The 16,455-nt window shown below is 41.0% G+C and overlaps 1 pseudogene; it reads right to left on the reverse strand.

Annotated features, from left to right (window-relative positions):
- Positions 1-3,289: 3,289 nt before the first annotated feature.
- On the reverse strand, positions 3,290-9,708 carry LOC125287938 (annotated as a pseudogene).
- Between the last annotated feature and the right edge of the window lie 6,747 nt (positions 9,709-16,455).

Here is a 16,455-nt window from a genome sequence, read left to right on the forward strand (position 1 = left end):
AAACTTAAAATTGTCAAATTTATTGAAATAATGACAAGTTCCAAATATATCCTCGGCAGCAGAGTTAAAATCAGCTGGTGCTGCAGATATAATAAATAAATACATAATGTGCCATTGTAAATTAAACACACATATTTCTGTTTTCCAGCAACATATTAGGAAGCATAGGCCAATATTTTACAGCATTGTACAATATATTCAATGAAATACCAACATGCTGCATTAAATGGATCACTGCTGGTTGGGAAATATTTTTGAAATAAACTTTGCAGGGATGTGATGTAGCAGCTAGGCCTACAGTGGCTCCCGAATCAGACGCTTCAGTGATTTCACTCAGATTCTCAAAAGCATAATACTGTCGGATCGAGGCTTCGTCCCATACCCTCAAGTTTTTGGTGAATGCAGTAATCTTAGATCTGCTAGGTGAGTTAGGTGCTTGTCTTAGCCTTGTAACTGGAGATTTAACTCATTGAGCCACTCATACAAACGTAGTTCAAAACGAAGGCTAAGTTTCAGCCAGTGATTGTTTGCCATTTCCCTCGTCAGGCCAGCTATCGCTACGAAAGGCGGCTGGCTGACAATTTGAGTGCTTAGCTAGCTGCTACCGCCTCCACTGCACACAACCGCGAACCTAGAAACATGAACTTACTATGTTACTAAGCTACAAGTTTAAAGCTAACGCCAGCTTGCTTGCTTACTTGATTAGCCGAGTCGTTTTCAACAGACTTCACACACTCCATTCAAATACAAAACACAAAATAATTGTAACTTACATTGGGTGTGGTAGGAAGACGTCAAACGTCGTCGTTTGTTGGACGAACCAGACAACAAGAGCGTAAACTTTCTTCAAGAGGATGCTTGACAGCAGCAGTGCCTGTAGAATCGGTAGGAATAAATGAGGCAAGGAAAACGCTACTGCGCATGCCATTGCTAATTACGGGATGTAGTTTTAGGAGCACCAGATTGTATGCATTAGAAGCTAAGACTGTTGAATTCACAGGTGACACCTGTGCCAGTGTTCTAATTAGCCCGGGAACTTCTCTGGGAGCTTAAAGGTGCGATTTGTAGGATTGTTACCGAACGTTCTGTTGGCCAAAATCAAAACACTGGTGAACGTTCTCAAGACTACCAGACGCGAGCCTCTTCTGGGTTGCCAGATGTAATGAAGACTTAGGGCCCCTCCACTTTTAAGGTTAAACGCAGAGGTTTTGCTTCGCCTTGGCCGAAGGCCCAAACGGAATCCTGTAAACGCACTGCCCGAAACCGCACTTTTCTGAAAACCTGGTCCCAGAGTGGAGAAATCTGAAACCGTGAGTCCGCTTGAGTTCGCTTTAGACAGCTTAAACCGCGACATCCTGCTTATGCGATCGATGATGTCATCGCCACACCTCAGCTGCCCTGACTTGCACTTTATAGTATTGCCTAACAATACTAGTTTTCATACATGACATTACCTACGATTACACCGTGAAGATAAATATCACAACTGGAAAGGCGCAGCCCGATAGCTTATGACTTGGTGGACTAACACTGTTTTTCCCGGTGTTTTTAATGCATTCTAGCTACTGTCAGTGACGCTGAGAGAACTTAAGTTTTTAGGAAAGTGCGGTGTAAGTTTAGGCTACATTAATTTGTGCGTAGTGCCAGTGTCATTCATTTATTTTACATGTCTTACAACATATATACATGCATTCAGTCGAGTGAAATCAGATATAAGCATACAAAGACGATAGAACTCACGTTAAGCCGATGGTAGCACACTGAATGCAAATGCGCGATTTGATGCAGGCAAACGTATTGACTGTTACTAACGAAGGTTTTATAGCAATATTATAAATGTGGTGACAGAATAGCCTAGAACTTGGGTAAGCCTTGGCGCTTAGTAGCCTAATTCGCGGTGATAGCCAAAACTAATGTGAATCACAGACTATCCTACAACCAAAGAAAGTAAAGGTGATTAGTAGGCCTACCTCCATGTTAGCCAAATAAAGGACGGACTGCACCCTTCACAAACCGTAAAATAAAGTTTATTAGTTTTACAGTTGACTACAGTTGACAGTTCACCATCAGTCCACACAAACAATTCTGGTTTCCTTACACTAGCCATTTCGTCATAGCCTATTCTGTCTGTTTGTCTTTGGTCAATTTCTGTAAAGAAACAGTGCCACCTATAGGTCTGGGGTATGAAGTAACGTGTTGAGTCGTGTTGAGATGGATCCGTTTGGACGCAAATATTCTTGATGCGCTTTCAGGGAAGACGGAGGAAAAAAAGATCGGTTTCGTATGTGTGGACTAGCCCTTAGCTAACGTTAGTTGACCTGCAGCTGCTTTAACGTTTCTCCAACCATGACCCAGCTACACATTACGGAAACAGTGAAAACAAAAAATACCTCTCTAACCAACGTAACATATGTAGCTGAAGTTAGCGATGCAGATGAAGTTTAGCATAGGCTACCTGTTGTGAAGAAATATGGCCAGCTCTGCGTCAGACTTGATATTCTTCGTTTGATCTAAGACGCCACCATCTCAGGAAGCTCCTCCGATGTCCACTTAATTTGTTTCTTGTTTTAATTTTGGAAATTTGCCTGCCTCTTGTAGGCGTTCATGACTGACAGCTGTTGACAGTTGGCCTTTGGTAATTTGGCAACCCAAATAGGAGGACACGCTAGCCCATTATTAATACGCTATTCTAGAATTAATCGTTCAAAACATAAACGAAAATTCCAAGAGATTCCGCCCCGTAACTGATTTTTTTTTCATGGGTTTTACGGGGTTTCACGGGTTAGAGTAATGTTGTCAAATAAGCCATTACTTCAATTCATCGTGTTTCCTCACTCTCTGACAACATATGGTGATCATTTTTGGAATGGTTACAGTTTATTTTCCATTATTTCCTACATACTGGACCTTTAACAAGCGCAGCTGCCTTTAGGCCTTTGAAGTCTATGGGGGAAAAATTAGCTTTTTACCATTTTTAATCCCTTATTTCTCAAAAAGTATAAACTTTTTTAAAAATCTGAAAAAATAACTCTCTTGCCCCACTCCAGACCTTCAGAACGGTTATTTCAACATGTCTGTACGTTAAGCGGTTAGAGTCGCATTAATTCTTGAAAAGGTAAAAAGAAAAGGTTATAATAAGAAGAAGAAGCCAGGAGATTTCAAGATAGTGGATTCCATCCACTATAATTAAAGTTACTTTTCTCGCGAACCGTTTACCACAACAAATTGCGGCCAACATCGTTTAAATGCTGAGAAAAAGCTCTTTCGTGTGATGCCTGTTCTTGTCCTGTTACATCTGGATCTTTCCTACATTAGGGTCTTCAAACTCCACATGGATAGCTGAAGGCATGTCATCGTCTTGTTGACTTTGAATGCTTTCCACGACTGTGCCACATGCTCTGTTGACAAGGCCATCAGACACATCTATGTTTTTCTTCAACATGACCCTTGCAACCCTTGACCCTCCAACACCCAACGAAACACATTTTGGCAAACAAGAGTTGAAAACTTTTGTGTGAAAGCCAACTTTCCGTTCCCTTTTTCCAGTTTTGGGATTTCGGACTAAGTCTTGAGCACGTATGCTGATTGCGTCTGGGCAGGTCTCTTGCAGTCTCTCCACGTTATATTCATCAACCTCTGCATTTGTAGCATACACATGAATGTCCGTAGATTCCTCACCAGTTTCACGCTGCCTCACTGTGAGAATATCACGGTCAGTGAGAGGTTCGTTCGACTCTGGGTCGATTAAGCATTTCCGCAAATGTTGCATTTTCTTGTCTAACAACTTTGGTCAGTTCTGCAACCTCAAAGTGGTGTCCCACAGGTTGGCTCCTTTGTTTTCAGCAAAAAGAGGTGTGCCTTTCACAGGCTTGAGTTGGAAAAAATCACCCACACAAATCAGGGAAACTTTTGCAAACAAGGAATAATCACCAGTCTGCTTGATTTGACGCAGTCTACCATGAATGTAGGCCAAAAGACGGTGGTCGACCATGGACACTTCATCAATGATCAGAATTTGCAAGCTACCCATTTTGGTTCGCAAAGAATTGACTTTCTCATCACCTAGTGGTTAATATGGCAGTTTGACATTTGCACCAATGGAGAATGTATTGTGAATTGTTGCAGCGCCAATGTTATATGCAGCCACTCCTGTAGGCTGTTAGAAGCACAGTGAGGTCCTCAGGATTTTCAGCAATCTGTGACAACAGCCGTGTAGACTCTGTAGCGTGACTTTACAATATGAAGATGTGATAATTAATAATCAGAATCATAATTTGCTATTAAAATGTTTTAGTCATATTACTGCTTAAATCCAGCTTGCTCTAAAACAAATAAAAATGTGCAAATGCGGCAAGATAATGATAGACAACCAGTGTGAAACAAGTTAGACTTATAATGTTTAAAAACTTAGAAGCTTAGAATTGAAGTGTGTTTTCTTAAATAAATACATAAATTGTTTTTGCTAGAATAACCTGTTATGATTTTGCTTAAATGTAGTGTTTTTCTTGAACATATAACAAGGTTTGCTTATAAAACTTAAAGTGTTTTGCTAATATTTACATAAAATGTGTTTGCTTAGATATAAAAAGTTTGTGTTAGAATTAAAATGTGTTGAGCTAAATGAGATGTGCTTTGAACAAAATGTAAAGACAGAATGTAAGAACATAATGTACCAGCTGTAAGAAACTGTTTGTCAGCAAAACAAAAAGCTGACTGGCAACTAAGCAAAACAAAAAAGCAGAACCAATATTTCATGGTGAGACAAAATACCAAACTAGGACATGTCCTCCCTGACCGAGAGGGGTATAAAAAGAGAACGGCCCCTTCATCAGGGTTCTTCTTTTTCCTTTTCATTTTTCTTTGGACCGAGCGTTTAGCCTTTAGACCTAGACAGTTTTCTTTCTTTGTATTTATCATTTGTATTTAATAAAAGTCAAAATCCTAACCTTTGATTAGGGGTTTGTAAAAAGACCATCTAGCGTTTTTCTCATATTTTTCTGCCTCTGTGTTGCTGAGAACCCCGGATGCTTTGCAATAGGGCCTCTCCTCCAAAGATTTGACTTCGCTCCGGGTAAGTAAGGTGTCCGCTACTTTCTAAGACACTGTATATGGGCAAAAAATATACTGCACTGACATACACAGGAGTAGCGAACTCAGCCAGGCATAGGGAAGGAAAGTCCTATGCTCCAGGGCAGACAAAAAACCAAAAAGGCTTTGTTAGCAAATTTATTGGTGCGTCAAATTGTTTGTGAAGCTAAAGTCTAGGACCTGTTGTGGTCTAAATGCACATCACACACCCAAGCGAGGATACGGAAATCTGTCTCATAAATACAAGTGTATTTACGGATAGAATCTAAATTGTTATAGATCCGTTGTGGTCAATTGAAGTTCTTATGTTACAAGAACTTAATTTCAATTTGACAAAGCTCCCAAAAGCATAGGGTAGTTGATCTTCCCTCCGCTCTAGACAGAGTAGTGAGTTTTTAGCCCAGGGGTTCTCAAAGTTTTGATTGGTGAGGGCCAATTCAGGAACCCAACATTAACTGAGGGCCGCCAAAGGGGCGGGGGGAGAAAAAGAAGAAAAAAAAAAAACTGGAAAAAATCCCTTGAAATCATTTTAATGAGCAGGTTGCATCTCAGCAGTTTATATTTATTGCATTAAACACATTTTAATTCATAACTGAGGCTAAACCTGGCAAAACTTGTGAAAATCTTAAGAAAAATTGCAATGCACACACAATACCTGGGGTTCTCTACCCTCTATTTCTTTGAGATATAACTGTTCTGGTTGCAGTCCATTTCAAGTACAAACTTATTTAGAACAGTCTCAGTGTGCCTTGCTTCTTATCAGCATAGGCCTTATTCAGGGCCAATTCCAGCTACCAAAGCACCACAGAAAAACCTGACGGCCACTAAACACCACTAAACGGAGATTCATACTTTTCAAAGCACACAGTAGTTGTACAGTTTTACAGATGTTATCGCGGGCCGCCAAAAATGTTTCCGTGGGCCGCCATTGGCCCCCGGGCCGCACTTTGAGAACCTATGTTTTAGCCTCTCTCAGATTTTAATGACAAACAACTATGGCAAATACAGCTCTGAATTTCTTCCTCTTTTAGTGAAGTTAACCACATTTCGAAGTACGAGTCGAAGGGAATTCGTAATGTATCGCTTTGATTAACTGGCTTTTCCCCGTTCCTGCTCCACCAGTTACACATGAATAATCGCAACGGTTCAGGATTTTGTCCAAACAGTTTCTGCAAACACCACTTACGAACAGAATATGGCAGACTGTTCTTCATTTAATGATCGCAATAAATGGAATGCATCCTGTCTGGGCATTGACACATGATTTGTTTCCAAAGTGCATGTAGTCTGTGGGTTTGCTGTCAGGTCAGGAATGAGTTTGTCATCATAATCACCTTCATCATCTACAACTTTTTCTTTCATCAGATCCAAACAACGAAGACGCTCCCTTTCTGTTTCAGGACATATCTGAGCCCAGGCATCTTCTAAATCAATGTTGTCTTCCAGCAACTGTTTAGCTCTGTTAATCTCATCACTTTCTTTTTCAAATAAAGCTTTGTTGGTATCCACAATCGACTGCCCTCTTTGAACATCAACACCACATTTCACTGCACCATTTTTATAGAAATGTTCATATGTATCAAACTGTGGCGGTTTGAGGTGACAGTCTTCATAGTAAGGCAGAAACAGTTGCTGCAACGAATGGAAGTACTTTTCAGGATTTTTTGTTGGAGAAAATCTGGGATACCTCACAACAGCAGGTTCAGTTCGGGTCCTTCGTTTCACAAAGCCACAGTTGTTATTGAGCTGTACAATGTCATGTGAATCTATTTCAGTCGGAACCTGTGACTTTGATAGAACTCTGTATTCAGAACAAAAACTGGCCAGGCATAAATCCTCAAATTGTTCATTCTGGGGTCTGTTCTTATACCTCTTAATCACATTGGTCATCCAAATGCTGCTTTTGTCATTACACTGTTGGAGCTGAGCTTTATTTTGGAGGACGTGCAAGGGTAAACTCCTAACAGGATTATCACCAACTGGAATGAACTGTACGTCACAAGCATTCTTTCAAGTGCATGTGTGTTAATCGATACACTGCCTCTTGGGCTGAGACTTCTCTGTTGTGTAGGTATACGCTTCCAAGCTTTTTGAATGCTGCTTTTGCATCAAGGTTGCCATTCATTGACTCGTCTTGGGCACGTTGTAAGAGCAAACCCATTTCTTGTTCTGCTTTTGTGATGTACGACAGTATGTAGACCACAACTGAAAAGGCATCTGTGACATACTGGATATCCATATTGCCTTGCCAAGCACGGAGTAAGTCTTTGTTGTACTGGTTCGCCCAAATGTCTCCAGGATTTCGTTTCAGGACAATGCTTTTCTTTTTGGAACATATGTTGTACGCCTTTTCAAACAAACCTTGATCTATCCCAAGAGACTCAAAAAATGCATCGGCTGTATCAAAATTCATGTCAGGCATGGTCAACGCAGTTTTAACATTCTTTATTATTCTGCCCTACAAAGGCTAAGAGCAGTATCTGCACTTTTTCAAAAACAAATTTTTGCACAAATAAGAAGTACATGATCTGCTCTTCAATCTGTTAAAATTTCATATGGCTACCTAATACATTTCTTAGCTAAATTTACATTTTTAGTTTGCAGTTTGTATAGAAAAGTAGAGTAAAACCAAGGCAGAGTGCAGTATCTGCCCTTACTGCCTTGATTTCAATTGCCATTACTGCATTCTGCCTTTGTTTCACTTGCCCTTACTCTAATAGGGTGTGTGTGTGTGTGTGTGTGTGTGTGTGTGCACAGGGACAGACTGGGACTAAAAAAGAGGCCCTGGACTTTCTTCTAAAAATGCTCACACTCACACACACATTAGGTGTCTATCATGATACAGTCTCACAATATTAAATGCCAGTGAAAGTATCATATTCAAAATAGTCAGTCTTTTTTACAAAAAGTAATTAACATTTACTTTAATAAATATAAGTAGCAGTGTGCAAAGGTGTCAAAGGTTAGGTTTTGGTGTGCAGCAATGCAATATTGCTTGACATGAAAGTCTACAAGAATACCCGATTGATTTTGTTCCATTTTAACATAAATGTTTATAAATGACAGAGTTGCCATTGTTAAGGCATCAAGCAGCATATCTTCACTAAAAATGTAGTAAGTACCTCCTCAAATAATATAAAAACTGAGTGATTATGATCACTTGCTACACTTACTGCAAAATGTTATTGTATGGCCACGTAAGTATAAGCAGTAATGCAAAGGCAAAGCGCAGTATAGCCTATAAAACTACCAAATTTTGCCTAAATGTCAAAAAACAAAATGTTTAATATTCACCTCACTTTGATCTATCTAATTATACCCCTTGTTGTTGAATATAATTTGATGCTTATACTTGGTGTAAGAAAAACACAAAAAGACGTTTTTCTCAGTTAGGCATTTTTGCAGATACTGCTCTTTGGCTTTGTAGGGCAGTATTGCACTCGCATTTATATTGTCGTCATTGCCATTCAAGTCCTCACAGTTACCGCCTCTTGTGATGAAAGTACAGCTTGATGGTGGCCGTGGGAAGTTGAACCTGCACACTGTTTTTCGTGCTGATCTGCATCTGTTTCTGGTGGAATTTCACAGGTGATGTATGTATCTATGAACTGTGCCACTTCATCTTCACTCTCTTTATCAATCTTGGGAGCACTTTCAACCCAAAAAAGACAGTGGACATGAGGAGAACCACTCTATTGAAATTCAACACGATAAAAGTAGTCCTTTATTTTCCCTATGGGTTCTGCTGGCGACATGATTACATCACGGAGAAAGCAATGCCATCTGTGATCAAACATTCTTGCCACTGTCACAGGGTTTCGACGTATGAGTCCACATTTGTCAGACCAGTCAAGATTGTCAACGGACGTTTGTTTACCTTCTATTCTTAGAATAGAGTTCAGCATGTCAGGCCATCTCAAATCTGCAGAGCTAGAAGATGCAAAGAACGTGGGTATGGAGAGTTGTCTTAATGGCAAATAAATCTTTCTGAACTGACATCCAGTATGGAGGTGTGCCATGAATTCCTCATAAGAACTTGTATCCTTCGTCATTGCGCAATATTTTACCCAACGACTCAGAGTTCAACAACATGTCTGGTGATGCTTCTTTTAGAGAGGAGTTGCCGCCACCTTTGCGAAATTCCACTGATACACCAGATACAGTACAACTTGATGTATTGTGCGTAAAAAAAGAAGTCTGTGTTCTGTGCAAAACGCCCATCAGAATGTGTATATTCAGGTACCGTGACAGAGTTATTTTGGACTCTCTTTCATCATGGAATGTAGGTCCACCAGATGGATACAAAACAGGGAAACATTTTGCCTCGTTGGTTTTATCGGACAGCAACCTCACTGGACTGTTACCTTCACCTGTTACATTCACCACATTAAGTATATCCTGAAAATTCTGATCAATGATCTCTGAACCCAGATCGACAGGTTGTAATGATGTATCTGACAAAAGCCCATTCTGGTCTTTGATTGAAGTTACGTCTTCCTCTGCTTGCTTCCCACGGTGTCCCACGGTCACGGTGTCCCACAACGTCTTCCTCTGCTTGCTCCTCAGGAACATTTTCATCATCACTGTTAGCAGGTGTTTCCTGTTTGGTACTTTCCTCATGCTGGTCAGTGCCATTGAGAGAGTTTACCCATTCGTCATTCATTGTCACATCACCGTACCATTTATTGAAAGCATATTGAAAGCATCCTCTATGAATATGAAAGCATATTGAAAGCATCCTCTCCAGCTGTATCGCTGTGTGGGGCGGAAGCTGCACTGAATACAACAGGAAAGCCCTGCAGCGCATAGTGAACACAGCTGGAAGGATTATTGGTGCTTCACTCCCCTCCCTGAAGGACATTTACACCTCCCACCTCACCCGCAAGGCGACCACAATTGTGAGTGATGCAAGTCACCCCGCTCACAATTTGTTTGATCAACTGCCCTCTGGGAAGAGGTACAGAAGCCTGCGCTCCCGCACCACCAGACTCACCAACAGCTTCATACACCAGGTTGTTAGGATGCTGAACTCTCTCCCCCCTCCACCCTCAGCTACATAACATCCTGGACTTTGGACCCACAATGGCTGCCTTGCACCACTCCACACTTTGCAACTTGTTGTTGTTGTCCTGTTGTCCTGAAAACACTTCTGCTGCTCTTACATAACTTGCACCACTATGCCACTTGCATACTTAGGTCAAACAGAACTACCTCAGCCATTTATTGGCCTGACTTTTGCACTATTATATTGACTGTCTACTGTATGCACAATTGCACATTTTCAACTCAAATTTTGCTGCTCTTATTTTCTTCATTGTATGTACCTTCTTATTTTTACTTTTTATATTGTTTACTTGAATGTTATGTTTGTCTGTGTGGACCTAATTGGTAAAATATGTCTTGTCTCCACCGTGGGATAGTGGGAAACGTAATTTCGATCTCTTTATATGTCTTGACATGTGAAGAAATTGACAATAAAGCAGACTTTGACTTTATTGTTTGCCATTAAATACCTCAGTGCATTTCTGACACGATCAGTGTGGACATACATGTGCTCGTAATGACCTTTATATGTCAACTTGCGTTTTAGTTTCACTCTCATAATCTTGTCATCACATTCATTTCTTGGGAGTATATTAGTCACATTTGCGTTATTAACAGGAACAGAGACGCAAGGACCATGGCAAGCTCTCTGGCGGCCTCGAGGCAAACACAACAGCTTCATAAAGGGAATGTGACGTGCAAGAGATGTTCCAAAGAGTTCAGACATTTAAGTTCCGCTGGAATATCATCCAAATGCATGTTGTTGGTGACACTCTCTTCGAAAAGTTTTCCTCCAAGTAAGTTTACGATGACATGTATGGCAAATTCATATGGACTATCAGACAAATGACATTTCTGTTCAGATTCAACATCACACACGTCTAAATATTGCAATGTTATGCATCTATTAGCCAATGCAGCCACTTTTGCTCCTTTGCTTTCATATGTCTTTTACTCAACCACCTGCTTCCTGAAGAGTAGGCCTAAACGATGACAGACTGAGCATACTCAGGACCACGGCTGACCTCCTGACGAAAATGATAAATAGCCAAATCAATGTTTCCCTGTTTTATCTTACAGGGACATCCCATGTCATCGAGATCAGTGGTTGCCATTAAGCCTATATCAACATTTTCATTTTGAAGCTCTAAACGCGTGCACAGTGCATCTTGACGAGTTACAGGTTTAAAAGCCTGTTTGTGAAATCTTACATCACTTAAAATTACATCATCATTTGCCTGCACATCACACTTTAAAGGTTGAAAAGACTGTCCGTGCACACCTGCATCAATAAGAATGACATTGTCTGTTGCAATTTTGTTTCGCTTAACACCCTTACTGGGAACTCGTCTTAAAATGTCACTGTAGAGTGGTCTACTGTTTACAATAGAACAAGCATTTGTGTCTGGTATGGTCTGTGAACATTCTGTGCCACTTGTGAAATTTGCTGCAACTGTAGACAACCCACTTACAACTTGTTCACACACTTTAGGCTTACACTTTAGCACATCGCTGTAGAGTGGGCGGCAACTTGCAGAGCTCGTTGAACAGCTGGATGAATCGTCCATCTGGGCATCGGCATCAATTATTACTGTGACTCCAGTTACCTCAAACCTTGGTGTGCTTATGCCAAAAGATCTTGCAAAGTCTTAAACAAATGTGAACAGGGAGTTTATAGAGCTGAAGTATGCAACACAACTTGTCCTCTCACCTTTCTGGTTGACATTTCTGTTTGCGTGTGAATCAACAAACGCAAACCTTGTTCCTGCATTCACTACAGCACATGTGTTTGCAAAGATGGTTAACAAACTAGCATCATTGCTAAACAGCACCCGCTGCAGTGCTACATCAAAAGGCATGGCAACATCACATGAAGCATTGTCATAGTCATCAACCTGAATAAATCCAGCGTAAGATTTAGCAAAGTTTATTGAGAAATCACAATTCCAAACTTCATATTGTCTAGGCAATTCAGACACAGCAATGTAACCCCTTCCTTGGTCTCTTTTTTACCCTGTGCACTCACCAACTGACCTGTAAAGAACAGTTCCCTTAATCAAAACCTCATCAAGATCTCGAGTTTCCCAACTCCACACATTCTTCATCTTGGACTTGAAAACAGCAGTCAAACTGATGGCACCACACTGCTTGTTGCGCACATTTCCAAACCGTGAATCGCCTTGATGAAAGGACCCCATCAGCACAGATCTCTCTGGGAAGTCAACAGATTCAATCAAACAATCATTAGTAGCATTAGAAGTCATAGTTTTTGACAGTGGGTTTGCAGAGTCATGGCACATATTCAGAGTCAGAGTTTGGCAGAGTTTGAGCAGAGTTTGAGCAGTACTTGACAAAACGTGAGCAAAGTTGGCGTCCGAAGACTGCGGTGCACTGGCCTTTTTTTTAACGAGGTAGCGCTGGCAAAACCTCTGCACTTGCTTTTTTTTTACGAGGTAGCGGTGGCAAAACCTCGGTATCTTGGTCCACTGTAGTCTGTCCTGACTCAGCGAAGCTCCTCTTGGTGGTAGTTGGCATCTACAACAAAACACATTAGTCAGTCATGTAATGACACCATGGTTGTTTGACCATTCAACTGTTGCAACAAAAACCCAGTGTAATTGACAATGTCTTTCCACTTCTATGAAAACATGCAATCATTCACATTTGTTATGGTATTTGGCAGACACTTTCATCCAAACATATAATAACACGAATTAATGTAAAATTATAATAATTATAATAATAGTAAAGAATACGTAAGGGATAATGGACGACCGCGGTGGTCTGTTCACAGAAGTTAATGCACGGTCGAGGGTTGTAAACGCGACCCCGCCGCCGAGGGCCGTTTAAACCTCGTGAGTGCATTAACTTCTGAACAGACCACCGCGAAAGTCCATTATCCCGCTTTATTCCACTGTTGCCACTTGCGTTGTGTTCATTTCCTGTTACAATTTAAACGCTTTTAATAGCTAAAACTGTCTTGTTTGTAGAACTAATTTCTTCCGACACATAACAACTAATTTCTCAACTCACAGGACAAACTGCCGCTACTAGTTCTAAATGGATGGTTGCTACGCCAAAGGCCAGTCGTTAGTTCTATCTCTCCCGTTGTCAAGCGGGCGATCCCAAGATTCTGATGAACTTTAGCTTTGAAACATCGCTTTTACTTAGCCTGCTGTCATCCATCTAGCTAAAGCCACCTCCGTCATATGCTACAATGTTGCAATGTTCTGAACGCCTGCATTTTACAGCTGGGATGCAACGTGACAGTTCATTTAAACTTCACAACGAAGTTCGGTGAATTAATATACAAGTGTGATACGGCCAAAAAAAATGGATCTACTTCATAGGTGTGCAGATAACATACGGTTAATGGTCGTTCTAAATTACGTAGGACAATGGGAAATTCAACCAAGCAGTGGAATAAATGTTGATACAACTAAAGATGTTAATACAAAATTGCTCAAATGCTATGGCAACAGTTAAAGATAAAGTCTGTGATGCAACAATCATAACAATAAAATCATTGATCAGTCCTTGTCATTGCTGTGGCTTTCGATGATCTGTTAGCAACAAACCATCAAAACAACCAAAAAATAAATAAAATAACAATGCCAACAAATAACCTAGGATGGAACTTGGAAGCTTAAACGGGTAAAGAGAACAGATTCAATTGTTGTTTTAAAGACTCCAAACTGTTATCAGAGGAAGTACCAGTAGACAACTCATTCCATCACTGAGGTAGCACAAAGGAGAAAAAGTCTATATCTAGACTGAATTATTGAACGACACAAAAGTTGTTTATTGGAGGAACGCAGTGGTCTAGAAGGAATGTAAGGCTGGATCATATTATTACGATAAGATGGAGCTGATCCAGTAAAAGCTATATATGCCAATGTCAGGGTTTTGAATTTAATTCTGGTTGCAATAGGAAGCCAATGCAGACAACAAGAAGCATGTGTCTAGCCTAGAAATCTAGACGCACCCAGGGCTAGTCTAGCAACTCTCCGTTGGCTTGTGAGCTGGAAAATTAAACTTCTATCAGGCCAATCAAATCGTGTATAAAGAAGTTAGGCGGGCTTAACATAATGATTGATGGCAGAGTTGCAACGGTTTGCCTTGAATTCCCTGCTACTTGAAAACAAAGAAGATGTTGGATGGATGTTCCTGTTGACAAACAGCGTGACACGTTAAGCTTTTTTTTAAGTTGGCAAAAGTTTGAACTAGCCAACTAGCTCCGCTGGTGGGAAAACGCATGAGACTCGTAGCGCTGTGAGCACTGTCCTGCATGCAGAAAGAATTTGAACCGATTGACAACCGATTATCCCGCCCCTCGGACTGACCACTGCCAACGGTGAGTGCCCAGACCCTACATTTGAATGTGGGTCTGGCTCGTCAGGCTAGCATGTGTCCTCTTAGGCTGAGAAAGTATCAGACATGCTGCTGCTGCATTCTGGATCATCTCCAAAGGTTTTACAACACATGCAGGGAGGCCAACTAGAACTGACAGTAGTAGTAGTATGTTTACCATAGCTCACATTTTATACAGTATGCCTCTACAAAAGTTCAATGTATAGAGCTAATAAACCACACTTTTTCCCTTCACCAATCAAAGTTTGACAACTTGGCCATAGAAAACATTTCTACTGTTTGCATGCCAATAACACAGTCATTACACCATCTAAGTGTAAAGCGTTACAAACAGTGCACCATCCTGAGTCCATTCTTAACATAGCTGCTCTTCTCTGCATCGCAAGTGCTTATGGTACAAGAGCCATCACATTACAGGTCAGGCCAGCATTTTATAATCATCTGCGAGAAACTGGACAGCCAACAAAGACCCTCCTACCACTGACCATGACCAAGCAGTATCTGACCATATCAGTGTTGAATAATCTCTAAGTCTCTAAATTCTACATAAAAGAATACATCTATGCTATAAAACAACCCATACATAACACTTTTTTTTAAAGAATATGTTGATTCATTTTCAATTTCACAACAAGTAGACAAATATCCAATAAGCAATGCCTTAAACAAACAAACATACAAACAAAAGAAAGAAAAACACACACAGCGGCTCAGCTACACATATACAGTTCCACATATGGAGGAAGAAATAAAAATAGAAAATGTACAACAGCATGCCTTCCTTTATGACCTTTCAGGAAATCCTTTTAACAAAATGTCTGATACATTCGGGTCAAGGTAAGGTTCCCATACTTTATAAAATTGTATCGATTTGGAGTGTATCATACATGTTAAATATTCCAAGGGTATCAACTCAAAAAACACCTTATGCCAGCCTTTAACAGTTGGGTCTCTATCATTTATCCACTGCAATAAAATATTCTTCCTAGGGTTATATGTAAGAATACAAAACAGTCTCTGATTTGTTAACAAAACATATCTAGCTTTCTTCGCCAGTGATGCAGTGTTGGTGGTCCAGGAGAGGTCTTCACTGATGTGCACCCCCAGGAATTTGTTGTTGCTCACTCTCTCCACCACAGCACCGTCGATGGTCAGTGGCAGGTGTTGGGCGTGACCTCTCCGGAAGTCAACAACAATCTCCTTGGTCTTGCTGACGTTCAGCAGGAGGTTGTTGTCCCTGCACCACGTGGTCAGAAGGTCGACCTGCAACCTGTATTGAGTCTCGTTGCCCTTGGTGATGAGACCCACCAGAGTTGTGTCGTCAGCAAATTTCACTATGTGATTGTTGCTGTAGGTTGCAGTGCAGTCATGCGTCAGCAGGGTGAAGAGCAGTGGACTGAGCACGCCTTTGGGGGGGCCCGTGCTCAGTGTGATGCTGCTTGAGATGTTGTTGCCAACACGCATTACTTGAGGCCTCTGACAGAGGAAGTCCAGTAGCCAGTTGCAGAGGTAGGTACTGAGTCCCAGTTTGTCAAGTTTGCAGATGAGTTGTTGTGGTATTATGGTGTTGAATGCAGAACTGAAGTCTATAAACAGCAATCTCACATGAGTCTCTTTTTTCCAGGTGGGTGAGGGCTGGGTGGAGGGCAGAGCAGATTGCATCCTCTGTGGACCGTTTGGCTCGGTATGCAAACTGGAAGGGGTCCAGGGTGGGGGGGAGAATGGATTTGATGTGACATGACATGTGACATTGATATGACAAGCCGCTCAAAGCACTTTATGATGATGGGTGTCAGTGCCACAGGGCGGTAGTCATTGAAGCAGGATGAAGCAGTTTTCTTCGGCACAGGTATGATGGTGGCAGCTTTGAAACATTGGGTCCATCTGTAGTTTCAGTCCTAATATCCTTTCAATTTCAGTTAAGATGTTAGACCATACCTGTCAACATTTAGC

This window comes from Alosa alosa, chromosome 22 (assembly GCF_017589495.1).
Source record: "Alosa alosa isolate M-15738 ecotype Scorff River chromosome 22, AALO_Geno_1.1, whole genome shotgun sequence".
In the NCBI taxonomy this organism is placed as follows: domain Eukaryota; kingdom Metazoa; phylum Chordata; class Actinopteri; order Clupeiformes; family Clupeidae; genus Alosa; species Alosa alosa.